Below are 14,217 nucleotides of genomic sequence, written 5' to 3'. Positions count from 1 at the left end.
TGGCATCTCTTCACAGCTAGAGATCTAAGATACTGACATATTAATTTTTTTCAATGAAGTATTTTTGTAACTTCAACTTGTCAGTTTTTACATGAAGAGATGATTTTGTAGTTTAATTATGAATACTACTTATGTTTTCAATCAACTTTGGAAGTAGTCAACTCTGAAGATTCAGCTTCTTTTTCTCACTTTAGTAGAGTCCTCTCTTCTTCCCGAACCTGCTCCCTCCACATGAAACACATCCATGCCCCACAGAAATGGGTATGTAATAACATTATTTGTAACTCATTTTCTAGCTAAAGTACAAGTAAAATCTAATAACTGGAGATATATGAATTATGGATGGATAGATTACAGTTCAAATAGGGTACCTCAAATGCCAGTTTCTTAACACATACATTGGATGATCAGTGGGGCTCATGGACAATGCAACTCTGTTTTATTCCTTTTATCTGATCCAGGTAGATGATGTCTCCTTTCCTTATATTAGAATGCCTGGTAATTTCTTAGGCCTAGTATATTTTAGAATACCATATGCTCACATGACCTTGATTTACTTTGATAAATCTATCAGTAGGTGCCCTTTTTACTTCAATGGAGTATTTTTATGATGCTACTTATCAGTCTGCTTCATTAGTGGTATAGACAGATGAAGTACTTTATATTACCACATAGATAACTCTGCATTTGTATTCAAAATACAGTTAAAATCTGCTTGTAATTCACCAAGGGCAAGGTCCAGGATGTGTATCCAATGTTTTATACATGATACAGTAACTAAGAGTGGGGTGCAACTAGATCTCAATAACATATTAATGATATATCTGAAAGGTTGTTAAGAAATACACTTTTCACCATTTATACAGTTGTAATGTTTAGAAAGAGAATACCTAATTTGCTTCTGCAGAAGGAGCATTGCAGCTCCTTCCTAGCCACCCACATGTCTCCAAATATTTACTCTGAATATTTACTTTTAAATGAATGCAAATAATTATAAAATTTATAAAACAGTTCCCATTCTTTCATCTAGTCAGTTGTCTCTTCAAGTCATTATCACCTGAAATTCCAGTTTGTTTTGTTCCTCAACAAAGGTACGGAGAATTTGATATTAGAATTTTATTAATATAGTTACCGGCAAAATTATTAAAAATTTTAAGAGATAACAAAATATGTGTCAGTTGGTCTTTTTGTTTGTTTGTTTGTTTGTTTAAAACATTTTCACTCTATTTATTGGTATTGGGAGTTTTGTATAGACATTATAGATATGAGCAAAGCAAACTGGCCAGTTGGTCATAGTTCTAGAAACATGGTTTGTCGGTGTTGAGTTGCCTGGCTACAGGAAAACTCAAAGAGCTTGTTAGTGAAAAGGCTTAATGGTGGTATACAGGAAGTCTGGAAATATCCTCAGGGATTGTTCATTTTGCTACTCACCGTGTCTCAACTCATGTCATTAGGTTCCATTCTTCTCTTGACAGCTCCTCCTGCTCTCTTGCCTTGAGTTACATCTCCTTAGAATTCTAGCCATAAAGCACAAAAAGTAAAATCAAGAAGAAAGGGAATCATCTGAAGACAGGCAGAATAGCAAAGGGGGAGAAATACTAATTGCTATTTTTTTTTAATTCTTTGTGTTCTTCCCTTTTTTAATCCACAGCTTTACTCACCAAATACCTCTACAGTTTCAGTGAAAAGAAATATGAGGGTTTGGAGGCAGAGAGCTCAGAGATTAAGAAGACCTGCTTCTATTGCAGAGAACCTGGGCTCCTTTCCTAGAATCTGTATCACATGACTCAACATTCTAGCTCTGCTCTGTTGTCCTCTTAGCCTCCACAGGGAACTCCTTTCAGATGGTACATATAAACTCACGCAGGTACACACATGCACAAAATCAAACAAAGAAATATTACAAACAGAGAAGCTTGATGCTGACACCACTACTCCTTAGGAAAAAATCGAGTTTTCTTACTTTCTGCTTTGGGCAGATTTATTTAACTGTGCTGTCATTTGCACTGTTGAAAGACTGCTTAGAATTTAAAGGAACTAAACTGTTGATTTAAGTGGAATTTAATTTATGGAGTGGTTTTCAAGACAGTATCCAGCTTATTATAGCTTGGCTTATTCAGACAGAGAAATGGCTGAGTGAACAAGGTAGAATAGGTAGGCAGGCATTGCAAACCTAAATGAGTCAACTGTAATTGATTTTTCCAACATAACTAGAGCCATTAAGGACAGAGGGAAATTAGTGAGGTGGCACTCAAGGGTCTAAACACCAGAAATAAAATTAAGTGGACTTGTAAAGTTTCAAAATGAACTAAAATGAAATAAAGACTTCCATATGGTATCATGATTTAATTGTCCATGGTCCATGAAGTCTAGTCATTGTTGACCTCTGGGAAAATTAAGCATTCATATATAGATAAAAATATTATCTCATGTATTGTCTTTATTTTCATGAGGATATAAAGTAACAAAGTAAAACCCAAGTTGTCTGTCAGCTGAATAAATGTTCTGGGATTTTTTTTTTTTCTAAAAATGAGGATGGACAGTTCAGTCAAATTTAAGTAGGACAAGTGAGTCCATGCAGAGATGTTTTAGAAAAGAACTAAATGGAAAAATCTCAATAAAATCTGAATTTCCTTACTGATTTCCATGTCAATTTTTAGGCTGACTGAGGGCACTGAAGAAGCAGTTGAAAAGTAACCAAAATAATTTCACATTTTATAGACAAATGGATATAAATATATTTATTTTAGCAAATGTCAATCTAAGATTTGGTGAAAATAAAAGTGTTTTCCAGGAGAAACTAGTTTCTTTCAAGGTCATATTAATTGGTCATGAATTGTTACATACAAAAAAGAGTTACAGATTCAGACAGTTTTAAAGGCATTGTTTATTTCTGACAAAGGTCAGATTATTAAAAATTCCTAATCAAACAGAATTAGAGCAAGATGACATAAATCAGTATTACATAAAAATGTATGAAAATTTAAAAGAGTTTACATTTTTACAAAGAGAGGAAGGAGCCCAAATATAGAACATAAATTTTCCATTTTTCTTCATTGTATCACTTCTCCCTGGTTATTGACATCTTTATATTTTAGTATATGTCCTATCATATAAGTACTGTCTTTAAGTACTTTCTTTCAAAGGTAGGTTGTTTCTTTACCTTCTGCTTCATCCGTAATGCAGAAAATGTATCAATTTTTTAATTTAGTTTGAGATGGAGTCTTGGTTTATAACACAAACTAGGCTGGAATTTGTGGAATTTGCCACAGTCTCTCAGATACTGAAATTATGGTGAGATGCCACCATATCTTAGCATAGAAACTTTTCAATGCATTGTAATCATATCTGTTCCTTTGTTCTTATATTGTTTATGTTATAGCGCTCAGATAAAAAATCATTGTTTATGACAATGTCATGAGGGTGATTTTGAATAAGATAAACCTTGATGGGATTATGCTAAGTGAAATGTATCAGCCATTGATTATTAAATGTGTGTGATGTCACTTAAATAGGGAACCTTACAGAAGTAATTGAATGATAGATACCATGAAGGGGTCTCCTCATGCTTCTCTAATTGAGAAGACACTTTCTAATGAATACAGATTTTAATTGGCACAAATAAAATCAAGATTTCTAAACCTCACATAGTGACTGTGTTTAATAACATATTTCATTATAAAAAGTATATTTACATGTTTATACCAGAAAAAGAATGAATATAGAGCCCATTTAGTCATTTGCTCATGCACAAAAATAAATTCTTTTAATCTTAAATTAGTCACCCTATTTTGTTATGTGCTAGGATATTGGACATCAATCCCAGAGCTATTTTTCATTATTTATTTGAATAATGCGTTAGCTCGAGATATACCTAGTTCACTAGACTGTGGGCTTTTATTAGTTGTGTGACCTCTTACCCCGCACACTACATAAGAATGAGAACCTTCCTTGGAGATTTATTACAAAGGTTATAAGGCTTTAACACAGAGTAGGAAAAATGCCTAGGCCTGCATCTTGGTAAATTTCACCTAGGAGAATTTTTATTGAATCTTAAAGTTATACTCTGGTCTAAAAACAGAAGACAATTCTCTTGATTAAAAAGTTGCCAGTTGTAGAATATATTAATAACATTTTTCATTAAATGACTACTATCATTATTAAGTTCTAGAATGTATTTAAAACACTCAGTGATCATTGAAATAGTAGCTGTGTACCTTTCAATAAGTTCACAATCATGTTTGATAGTTTTAGATACTTTGAATGCTTTCTAAAGGAATTGATTGAGAGAAATTGTCATTTAACAGATGACATTTCTATATAGGGCTTAATAACTGCTATTTACTTATGAAGTAATCATGAAAAAATTATAAAGTAAATATATATACACATACTTTTAATTCATAAAATATTATTTATAAAAAAGTTGAAATCATAAGAATAATATTTTAGTATAATTGCTTTCATTATCCATGTTATGATTTGTCTTTGTTCTTAGATAATCTACTAGAGCAAAAAACAAGACAAGTAGTGAGTACACATGTGCATATTGTCATATATAGATGTACCTATAGCAAAGGAATGTAAAGGGCTCAATGTGACACATTTTTTTTGTGTTTGTCAGGCTACTTTAACTCTAATTATACATCTGTCTTTAATACCATTCAAAAAACAGTGTCCCTGGTGGCTTTGTAGTTAGAAGATGTTTTGCATTGCTTTCCAAGAGAAAGAGGACAATACCTATGAAGAGCCACATTTTGTCACCAAAGTGACAGTCTATATGTGTCACTGAGGCAAACAAGTGGATATAATGTTGTTTTAGAGCTTTGCAGTCTCATGACTAGGACTCTCTGAAAATAAATGGCCTTTGTAAACATTAGCTATTTCTTTGCTAATCTATTCTCAGTTTAAGTATAAATTCATATTAATTTCATTTTAAATATTATTTTTCTGGAAGCGTGAAAGAGTGAAAGAAGATTGAAACACCTACTTTAAAATTAATGTGTTTTGTGATGTTCAAATATGTGTATATATTGTGAAATAAACACCTAGTTTAATACAAAAACAATAGCATCTGACTAATACACCAGAAGTTCTCACTTCTTTTGCCACTAGCATTTGAATCAACTGGGGACTTGTCAGAAATGTGAATCTCGATCTCCAATCTACATACACTGATCAAAAATTCTGATGGTAAGTTCTGGCAGATGGCCTTGTCAAATTCTCCAGGTAATTTTAATGCACAGTACAATTGCAACTGACAGCTCTAGTGGAGGAAAAATCCACTGAAATAAATGTGTGAAAATATGATTTCATGATAAATACTTGGAAGGAAAAATGGGTGTTGATAAAATAGGATGATAATTAAGAAGTTTAGCTGTGTATCACAGATGCCAAAAGACAACTATGATAACAGTGAAAATCTACTGTATTTACATATACATGCATATAGTTATTATAATATACTAACATATGTATACATGTACACCCACACACTCACACACACACAAATACAGACATGTACACACACATTCTTTCTGTCTCTCTCTGTCTCTGTATCTGTACTCAAATAGAGAGAATGTAGAATATGTTTTAAGGAAATACTGAATTTATTTAAAAGAATCTTTATTACAAATTTCAAGTTCATGACAGCCCTTGCTCCACTTCAAGCATTTATAAGCATGAACAGCATGTCCTGGTTTTCATTTTAAATGATAGCATTGAAAATTGTAAAGGATGATGAGTACAGGCACTGGTCTTACTCTGGAAAGGCAGTGAATTCCTCTTACAGTCACCATATTGGCCATAAGGTTATACCTAGAATTCATAGCACAATTCCTTCCATAATTGGGAAGGTGTACACTTTTATTGTCCTAGCAGGGTTACCTATCTTCTAGTAATACTTACTATTGTTTTTCCTACTGGTATTCAATTCAGATGACAGAGAAGATTTCTGCAACACACACATTTAGATTCATGTCCATTTCATCTGAAAGTTAATTAGAAAACGTTGAATGTAACATGGTGTGAGGATATAACCTAGGAAATCTAATGGCACCAAATCACGTAGGATCACTCTTTCAATGGGAATAGCTAATAAGCATTACTCATGGAGCCTGATGCCACTGAAAGTCAGAATAGAAAGGACTCAAGGAAGTCCAGTTTAATGAAAGTAGCAAAATAAGCTATAGCTGGGATAGAGCTCACTAGTCTGAGGTTGCAAGTTCTCCTCCATGTGCACTTTCCTCAATTTGACCTTGTATCAGGTTGCGAAAGTTTATAACCATCCAGGAAAAAGCATTATGATTCCAAAATGATGAAAATTTCTCAGAGATACCCACAATGGATGACCTTATCCTAAGACATCACAAAACTCAGGAAGTCTAAATCTGTAACATGTCTTTTTTATTTATTTTTAATATTTGTTTTATGTATATATGCCCCTGCTTGTTATGTATAGTCACCAAATGGAAACCTGGTGTCCAAGGAAGCCAGAAGAGGACACTGGATGGAACTGTAGTAAGAGAAGTTTGTGAGCTTTTATGCAGCTGCTGGGTATTGAACCTGGGACATCTGTAAGAATATTAAGTACTATCTAAAATTAAGACAAGCCTTCTTCCCATTTCAAACTTAATCTAGAAAATCATCCAAAGACATTCCCAAAAGTTTACTCCATAGTGATTGTTAACTACATAAAATTAAAAATCAAGATTAATCATGAAATATATGGAAATCATATTATATAAAAATTTAATTTCTAATAAGCAAACACAAACTTTATGATATGTAACTGTTGCATAAATATCTTATGTAACATAAGCTTCATGATAATTACTTTAATTCAAAATATCTCTTAAATATTTCAGTTTCCTATAGTGTTGTCTTAGGTTCCTGCTGTTGTGATGAAATATACATCACAGGAAATGATGAGACCATCCTCACATGAGACAAAGAGATCCATGTGAGGATGGTGGATCTGTGAAACCTTGCAATGCATCTACCTTAATCCCTTGACATAGATGATACAGAAAAGGTTTTTTCTGTTTTCTCCTAGTATCTAACCTAGATGGTTCGCCTTATGCAACAGCTTACTATACTTCCCAAGCAGTAAACTATAAGCTTGATTTTGCTAAAGGATTCATCCATTTTTCCTACATGAGAGAATGGACCCAATTGACATGTGACTGATCATAAATTTTAAAGAGCAGGACATGACATTTGCAGAATTTCTCTTAGGAACTCTTAGGGAAGACACACACAGAACTAGAATTAGAAAAAGTCACAAGAAGACAAAATGCTCCATATTTTGGTCCGTGGCACTAAATTACGAGGACTTACATAGATAGTGCTCATGAAAACTGGGATCATGGCTATAAAGATAAATATAAATTTTATTCACTAGAACTATGCCTTTCTTTTTCACAAATATATAAATTATTCAGCCAGTGAGTGTATATATTTGTAAGGCATGTCAGGTAGGGGATGGTTTGGGAAGACTAGAAATAAAGCTGAGGAGTATAGCAAAGAAAGTAAGTATTATAATGAAAAGATTAATATATTATCATATTATATATTATTAAAATATATTAAGTAAACTATATATTATAAAATATCAGCAAATATCATCCATTATCATATTAGACTTTTCTTGAAGAATAGTAAATGAGTAGAATTTTTTTCTTCAAATAAGAGCAGCTTCCAAAATGTATGCACATAACCAAGAGAATATAAACATCTACCAGTAACTTTTGTAAGTATCTACAAAGCAACCTTTCACACAGCTCAGAATCTGTCAGACATTCACAATATTTACTATGAATGTTTAGAAAATGTAATAGATATACTACATACAACAGATTTTAGAAGCAAAGAATAAGTATTTTGTCACTTGAAGTTTTCTGATTTCACCCCCACTACTACATAAACATCTCTTCTTTGTCATAGGTATGTTAAATGATTCTTTCATGGTGAAATCATGCTAATTGTTTCTTTTTTAAAACAAAAATTTCTATATTCACAGGGTTATTATGATTCCTTTGATGTGTACTTAAGAGCCTTGGATAGCAAAAAATATAAACAAGTAAAATTATAAATGAAGTCCCCTTCCCTTTGTTAGCCCTTTGCAAATACAATCACATATATAATATAACATGTACATCATAAAGAGGATGTTTTTCTATCATGATATTATGGAAAGAATATTTCATGGTGTATTTACAAAATCTTATGTACACAAATAAAAGGCAAATAAATACAGGTTTCTGATTTAATGATATTTTCCTGCTTTGATTTAATGAGGGAAAGGAGATCAGATACAAGCAACTAGATCAATATTTGCTAGTGGGGTGAGGCAGGAGTGGCGGGAGCACCCTCATAGATACAGGGGGAGGGAGTATGGTATGGGAGGTTTGTGGAGGGGAACTAGGAAGGGGATAACATTTGAAATGTAAATAAATAAAATAGCCAATAAATTTTTTCAAAAAATTTCACTGTAACATTAAAATACATATTTTTCAGGTAGATCTGTATTTGTTAATATATTTCACTATAATTAAAATGGAAGGTCTTTACTGAGGCAAGTAAGTTTGATCACTTCTTTGTAGATAGAAATGTAATAATACTTAAGACATGGTATTGACAGAATTTTAATATTTTCAGTAACGGTTTAAAATTAAAAGAAGTACTTTTAGATGAGTTAAGAAGAAACAATGTACTAACCACTTTATGTTACACACATACCCTCCTGAAAGTCAGATGAACCCATAGACACTTTGTGTTCTTATGTGCTGTATAGGGAAGTATGCCAGTCAAAGGACCCATGATTACATATATATACATATATATATATATATATATATATATATATATATATATATATATATATGGAGAGAGAGAGACAGAGAGAGAGAGAGAGAGAGAGAGGAGAGAAGAGAAGAGAAGAGAAGAGAAGAGAAGAGAAGAGAAGAGAAGAGAAGAGAAGAGAAGAGAAGAGAAGAGAAGAGGCCCCTTAATTCTGTGTAAATCCAGTGTGGGTCCTGCAGTGTTGACACTACCAGACTTGTTGTAAGGCTTATTTACATGAGATCATCTAACCATGAGCTTTTGTAGACTTTATATTTCTTGCTCTGTTTAAGAATTGTGAAATGGGCACATTTCTAAAAATGAATCTGTATTAGCTTTGAAAATGGAGTAAGAGACTGTTCCTTAGTTATAAGGTGGCACCGACTGACATTAAGAAACTTGCTGTGGAACCGCTAGAGAATTGTATTACAACACTTTCACCCTTCAAACTGTGATCACATAGATTTTCATACAGAAAATACTGCTTACTTCTACAGGAAAATGACCTCCTATAAAATTATATTTAAATCTAAATTCCAGTCTCGAAAGCCGAGTAAAAGGTTAGATGTGAGGTTCAGTCCTGTTTCTCCCATAATTTTCTATCTTAATTTAAAGCTGCTGTGAGCTCAGAGTGGAACTGAAATGAAGTGATACTTTGTTGTTAACACCGCTGCTTACCTTTCTAGCTCACATAATAACACAGTGCATCATATTTGGTAGAAAACCCAGTATTAGTGGCTTTTCAGACCTCCTTTCCTGACACAAACCATAGAATTAAGTAACATAGATGAGAGGGAGCTGTTGCTCAGTCCACGTGGTTACTGCGTAGCTTTTCATTGTCCCAGGTAACCCTCGTAGGCAGTAGTCAACTCCGTACATCTTAATAGCTTCTCTCTTTCTCTGTCTCTCTCCCTGTCTCTCTGTCTCTCTGTCTCTCTCTCTGTGTGTGTGTTTAATAGTATAGAATAGCGTTTACTTAGGGCATGGGGAGGGGAGCTGAGAGGGTAGTAGGGACAGAGAAAGGTAGAGAGAGAGTAGTGAAGTGGAAGCCAGCCATGAACACATAGAGGGGGGGAGTGGGGAGGGAGGCAGGAGGGAGAGGACAGAGCAAGAGCAAGAAGGCAAGTGGAGGGAGAGAAAGGGGAAAGGAGGGGGAGTGGAGGGGGAGGAGGAGAGGGAGAGGGAAGAAGGAGGGGGAGAGAGGGAGAGAGGGACAGAGAGAGAGAGAGAGAGAGAGAGAGAGAGAGAGAGAGAGAGAGAGAGAGAGAGAGAGAGAGAGAGAGAGAGATCTAGCTTAATCGCTTCCTTCTCATTGCTGGATGATAGCTACCATTGTCCCCCCCATCTGTAGCTCCAAGCCTGATGGGCTTGGTGCCCAGATTGTGGATCAGTAAGTCACTCCTTCCCAAGTGTTCTCTGGAGCAGACAAGCAAAACTGTCTTTGTAAGACCTTACCTCAACAACTCTGCAAAAACATTTAAAATCCAGTTCTTCTCAAGTTCTTAATTGAGCCATTATTTTCTCCACTAAATTTGAGACCAATTTAGGATATTTCATTAGGATATTTCCCCATTTCTAGAAAGACTAACAGGAGAACCATAGCTGCATGGAAGAGAAGTTGGGACCAAAGAAGAACTGAAACTGTTGTTTTGTTTATCCTAAGTTTTTACAGTAACTTTTCTGGAGTTTAACCATCCAAATTTAAGCTCCTATATTTAAAAAACAAAACAAAACAAAAAAAAAAAAAGCCCAAAAAACAAAAACAAAACCTTTTTTTTTTTGGATTAAGTTTCACCAAAGTAAAAATCAAGTCCATTCTCTCTTTCTCAAAGCTGTGCTTCTAAACATTATCTCACCATTTCCCCTCTAAAAATCTTCACAGAGCATTGTTGTTGAGAGATCGTGATGAACCAGGAACCATCATGATGTCAGGAGGCTTATGGTAAAAAGTCCCCACCCATTTGTGCTTCCTGGCCTGCTCCTTATGACCTAGATTACTGAAGTTGTACTTTCTCCTTCTAAATAAACATTAATGCTAAATCCTGACCAGGTTGTTTTATAACCAATTATGCTGGGCACAATTGATATTTTTCTTATCTTACTCCTCCTTAACTCCTGACCACAGTCCTGAGGAGATAGAACAGATGCTGACGAGTTTGGCATAAGCACCTATGGATTGGAGTATGGTGCACCCTTGTAATCTTAACTTCTAGGGAGGTAAAAACAGGAAGATTTCCTGGGGTCACCGTTAAGTCAGCCTACCCTACTTGCCAAATGAAGTTCTAATTTGATCTTGAAAAATTATCATTTTCTATAACACATATACTTCTATCTAGGTTACATCATCCTATAGGAACAAAATGTCACTTCTTGAGAAAATTGTGTGACTGATCAAGTCATGCCATGCATTAGTCAACTTGTTAATTCATTCTTTAAAACTGACCAAACAGTAGCACAATGAGGCCAAGATAGAATACTATTTACCGATCAATTTTAACAACTCTCATTTTTGTCCCATGTGCTTCACTGCTCATATTTAAGAGCATGGCTTTAGTCTCTACTGCTCTTCTCTGCAAACTGATTCCTCGAAGTGCAGCAGTTGGAGTGCAGTTGAGACTTTTGAGGGGAGGAAAGAAGAGGTTGTCCCTAGGGACAGGACCCAGAGAATAGTAGAATAAATATCAAACGTAAATAAATCATGCGTCTGCTGACAGTTCCTTGACCTTGTCTGACTCTTGGTATAGTCATTGAATGTATAACTCATTTTGCACCAGCCACACCTGGTGTGGCTGAAGGTATAGCTAAGGAAAGCATGCTTGGCAAAGAATGCTTTAATTAATTTTGTTTCTACAGATACAGGGATGTTTTAAAAATAGAACAATGTTTGCACATAGGAATGAATATGGTTTAAATGTTCATTCAATATTATTCTTCCCACCCCAAGAAGAACAGCACAGGACTAATTACAATGTTGTGTGAACAGTATTTCCATCAGCATTAGGTCTCCTACTTGTCACATTCCAAGAGTTCAATAAATTGTCAAAGCACTTTATGGAAATAGGGCTGCCTTTACTTTTATCATGGCTGGGGCTATGTAAGCAACAAGGAAGAAAACATGTGGCTCTTATACAGTAAGATCCAACACAATATTTGAATTTATTTCCTAAAAAATTGTAAGTGGTTCTTTATGAGTATACATGCTTCTCTCTGTCTTTGGTAGACATAGCTGTGAGTGGTAGAGCCAAAAGTAGTAGTCACTATTTGTGAAATCTCCACACCCTGATCAACTGATCAACTCATTTTTTTTTTTACTTCATCTTCATACTTTGTCCATGAAGCAAAGAAAAATATCTGGTCCCAAAGAAAATTGTTATGTTCTGGAGTTCTCTCCTCTACTCAACACATTTTTGTGATATGTACAAACTCTATCATTTAAATAGCAATGTCCTTAAAGAGTTACCAACTCAACTAGTCAGATTTATGGTATGCTCTTTGAAAAGTTAAAAAAGAAAAGAAAAGAAAAGTAAAAAAAAGACACAATATGCAAATGTTATAATTCCCTAGTTCTATCTCATACCTTTTATTGGTATTGCTTCAGGCAAGAACATAACATCATGTTTAAGGAAATTACAAAGACCATTAGACAATAAAAATCCAGACAGTCTAACTTAATTTTCTAAGCTATCAATTGAAGAAGACATCATAAATTCCATGTTCATACTTATTTTATTATATTATACAGAGCAGTGTAATGCATGAACTGGAAAAGAAATGTTTTAAATTTAAATGTATTTCCAATGAAGCATGCAAGAAAAGACCATAGGGATTAGCATGTCTTTGTTCAATAAATTTTTATATTTGATTTTGCTATCTAACTCTACTCTGTCTACATCAGAATTACTTAACATATAAGATATCTTCTCTTCTCTAGAAAAGATGGAAGTTTATTCTGTGTGTGTGTGTATGTGTATATGTGTGTGTAAAGAAAAATATAATAATTTTGATCAAATGCTTGTTAATATTTCACTGTCAAATTATTTAGATATAAAATTATGAAGATTTCTGAAAGTGGCATTGAAAACAGAAAAGACTGCTATCTTTAAGAACAAGGGTAACTATATCTGGGAAAATAATCTAAGAACTGTTTTCTTTCAAAGCAAGCAATAGGTACAGTGTGTCTCCAGTGACACCAAGCAAATGCATGCTCAAGAGAAGCTAGTATAGTTTTATTGGCAGAAGAACCAAGGGCAAGTTGTATTATTTGAGAATCTGGGAGATGCTTAGGTCAGCTTTCATTCTCTCAAGTTGTCTGGCCTGACCAGTGGGAAATGTACAACCCTTTCTTCATTTGAACAGTAAAGGAGATATCATTATACATTTTATCTCTACAGTCAGGTAATAAAGATTTTAGGATTTTCTGGCTCCATGTTCACTGTAACAAATATATTTGACTTAGATATATGCAAAATCAGCTCTTGATTTATACAGGATCTTGGCTGAGTCACAGAAAAACGTTACGTATCAAAGTAGAGAGCAGGTAGGTACAGTTTGACATCTTTTACTCCAAACCTGGAATTTTGCTTCATATCATATTTCCAGATAGTAACCATAATAATAGTTTTGTCTTTGAGACAATACCTTGTTATATAATAGGCTTACCTGAAACTCATGATCCTCCTGCCTCAGTTTCCCAAGTGTTATAATAAAAAGAGTGTGCCAATAGCCTGAATTTACATGAGCAATTTCTTAAAATGAAGAATTGTCTGTTCCCCACATTTTGTGTTCCCAGCACCTAAATCCATTTCCATCTAACATGATATATAGGTGAAATGTAGTTGTTATTTTAGCATTCCTAGATGTGTGTCTGATTTAAATTTGGAAAGCATATGAGTGATAAATAACCTGAAGTAAAATGTAGTTTATAGAAAACTGTAAGAATCACCCGAGTTGTGATCTGTCTAGGAAATAGATGCAGAGCAAATGAATTATTGGTATGAGAACTGGCTTAAACTCAGTGCTACGCTGTAGGACCAATCATGGGATTCTGTAATCATTGGCAAATTTTTAACTTGCACAGTATTTAGGTACAGAGCAGAGAGTTTCTTATTGGAGACTAAAGGGAAATTAATAGGTAGCTGAGGACGGACCATTGTAACCTCTACACATTAGGGTAGTAGCAATTACAGGGACATTATTGTAATGTAAAAGTGTTGAAATTTGATGTCAGACTGCATATGAAAACAATCTCACTTAATTTTCAGAATAACACTTTAAAACAGTGATACATGTAGTTGTGTCTATGAGAGCAGTAGGGGATGTGGTGGGGGCATATAAATAACATGACTTCTGCTTCTCCAGCACAGCTTTATTCAAGAA

Source organism: Arvicanthis niloticus, chromosome 14 (genome assembly GCF_011762505.2).
Source record: "Arvicanthis niloticus isolate mArvNil1 chromosome 14, mArvNil1.pat.X, whole genome shotgun sequence".
Lineage (NCBI taxonomy): Eukaryota > Metazoa > Chordata > Mammalia > Rodentia > Muridae > Arvicanthis > Arvicanthis niloticus.
This window is presented reverse-complemented; position numbering follows the sequence as displayed.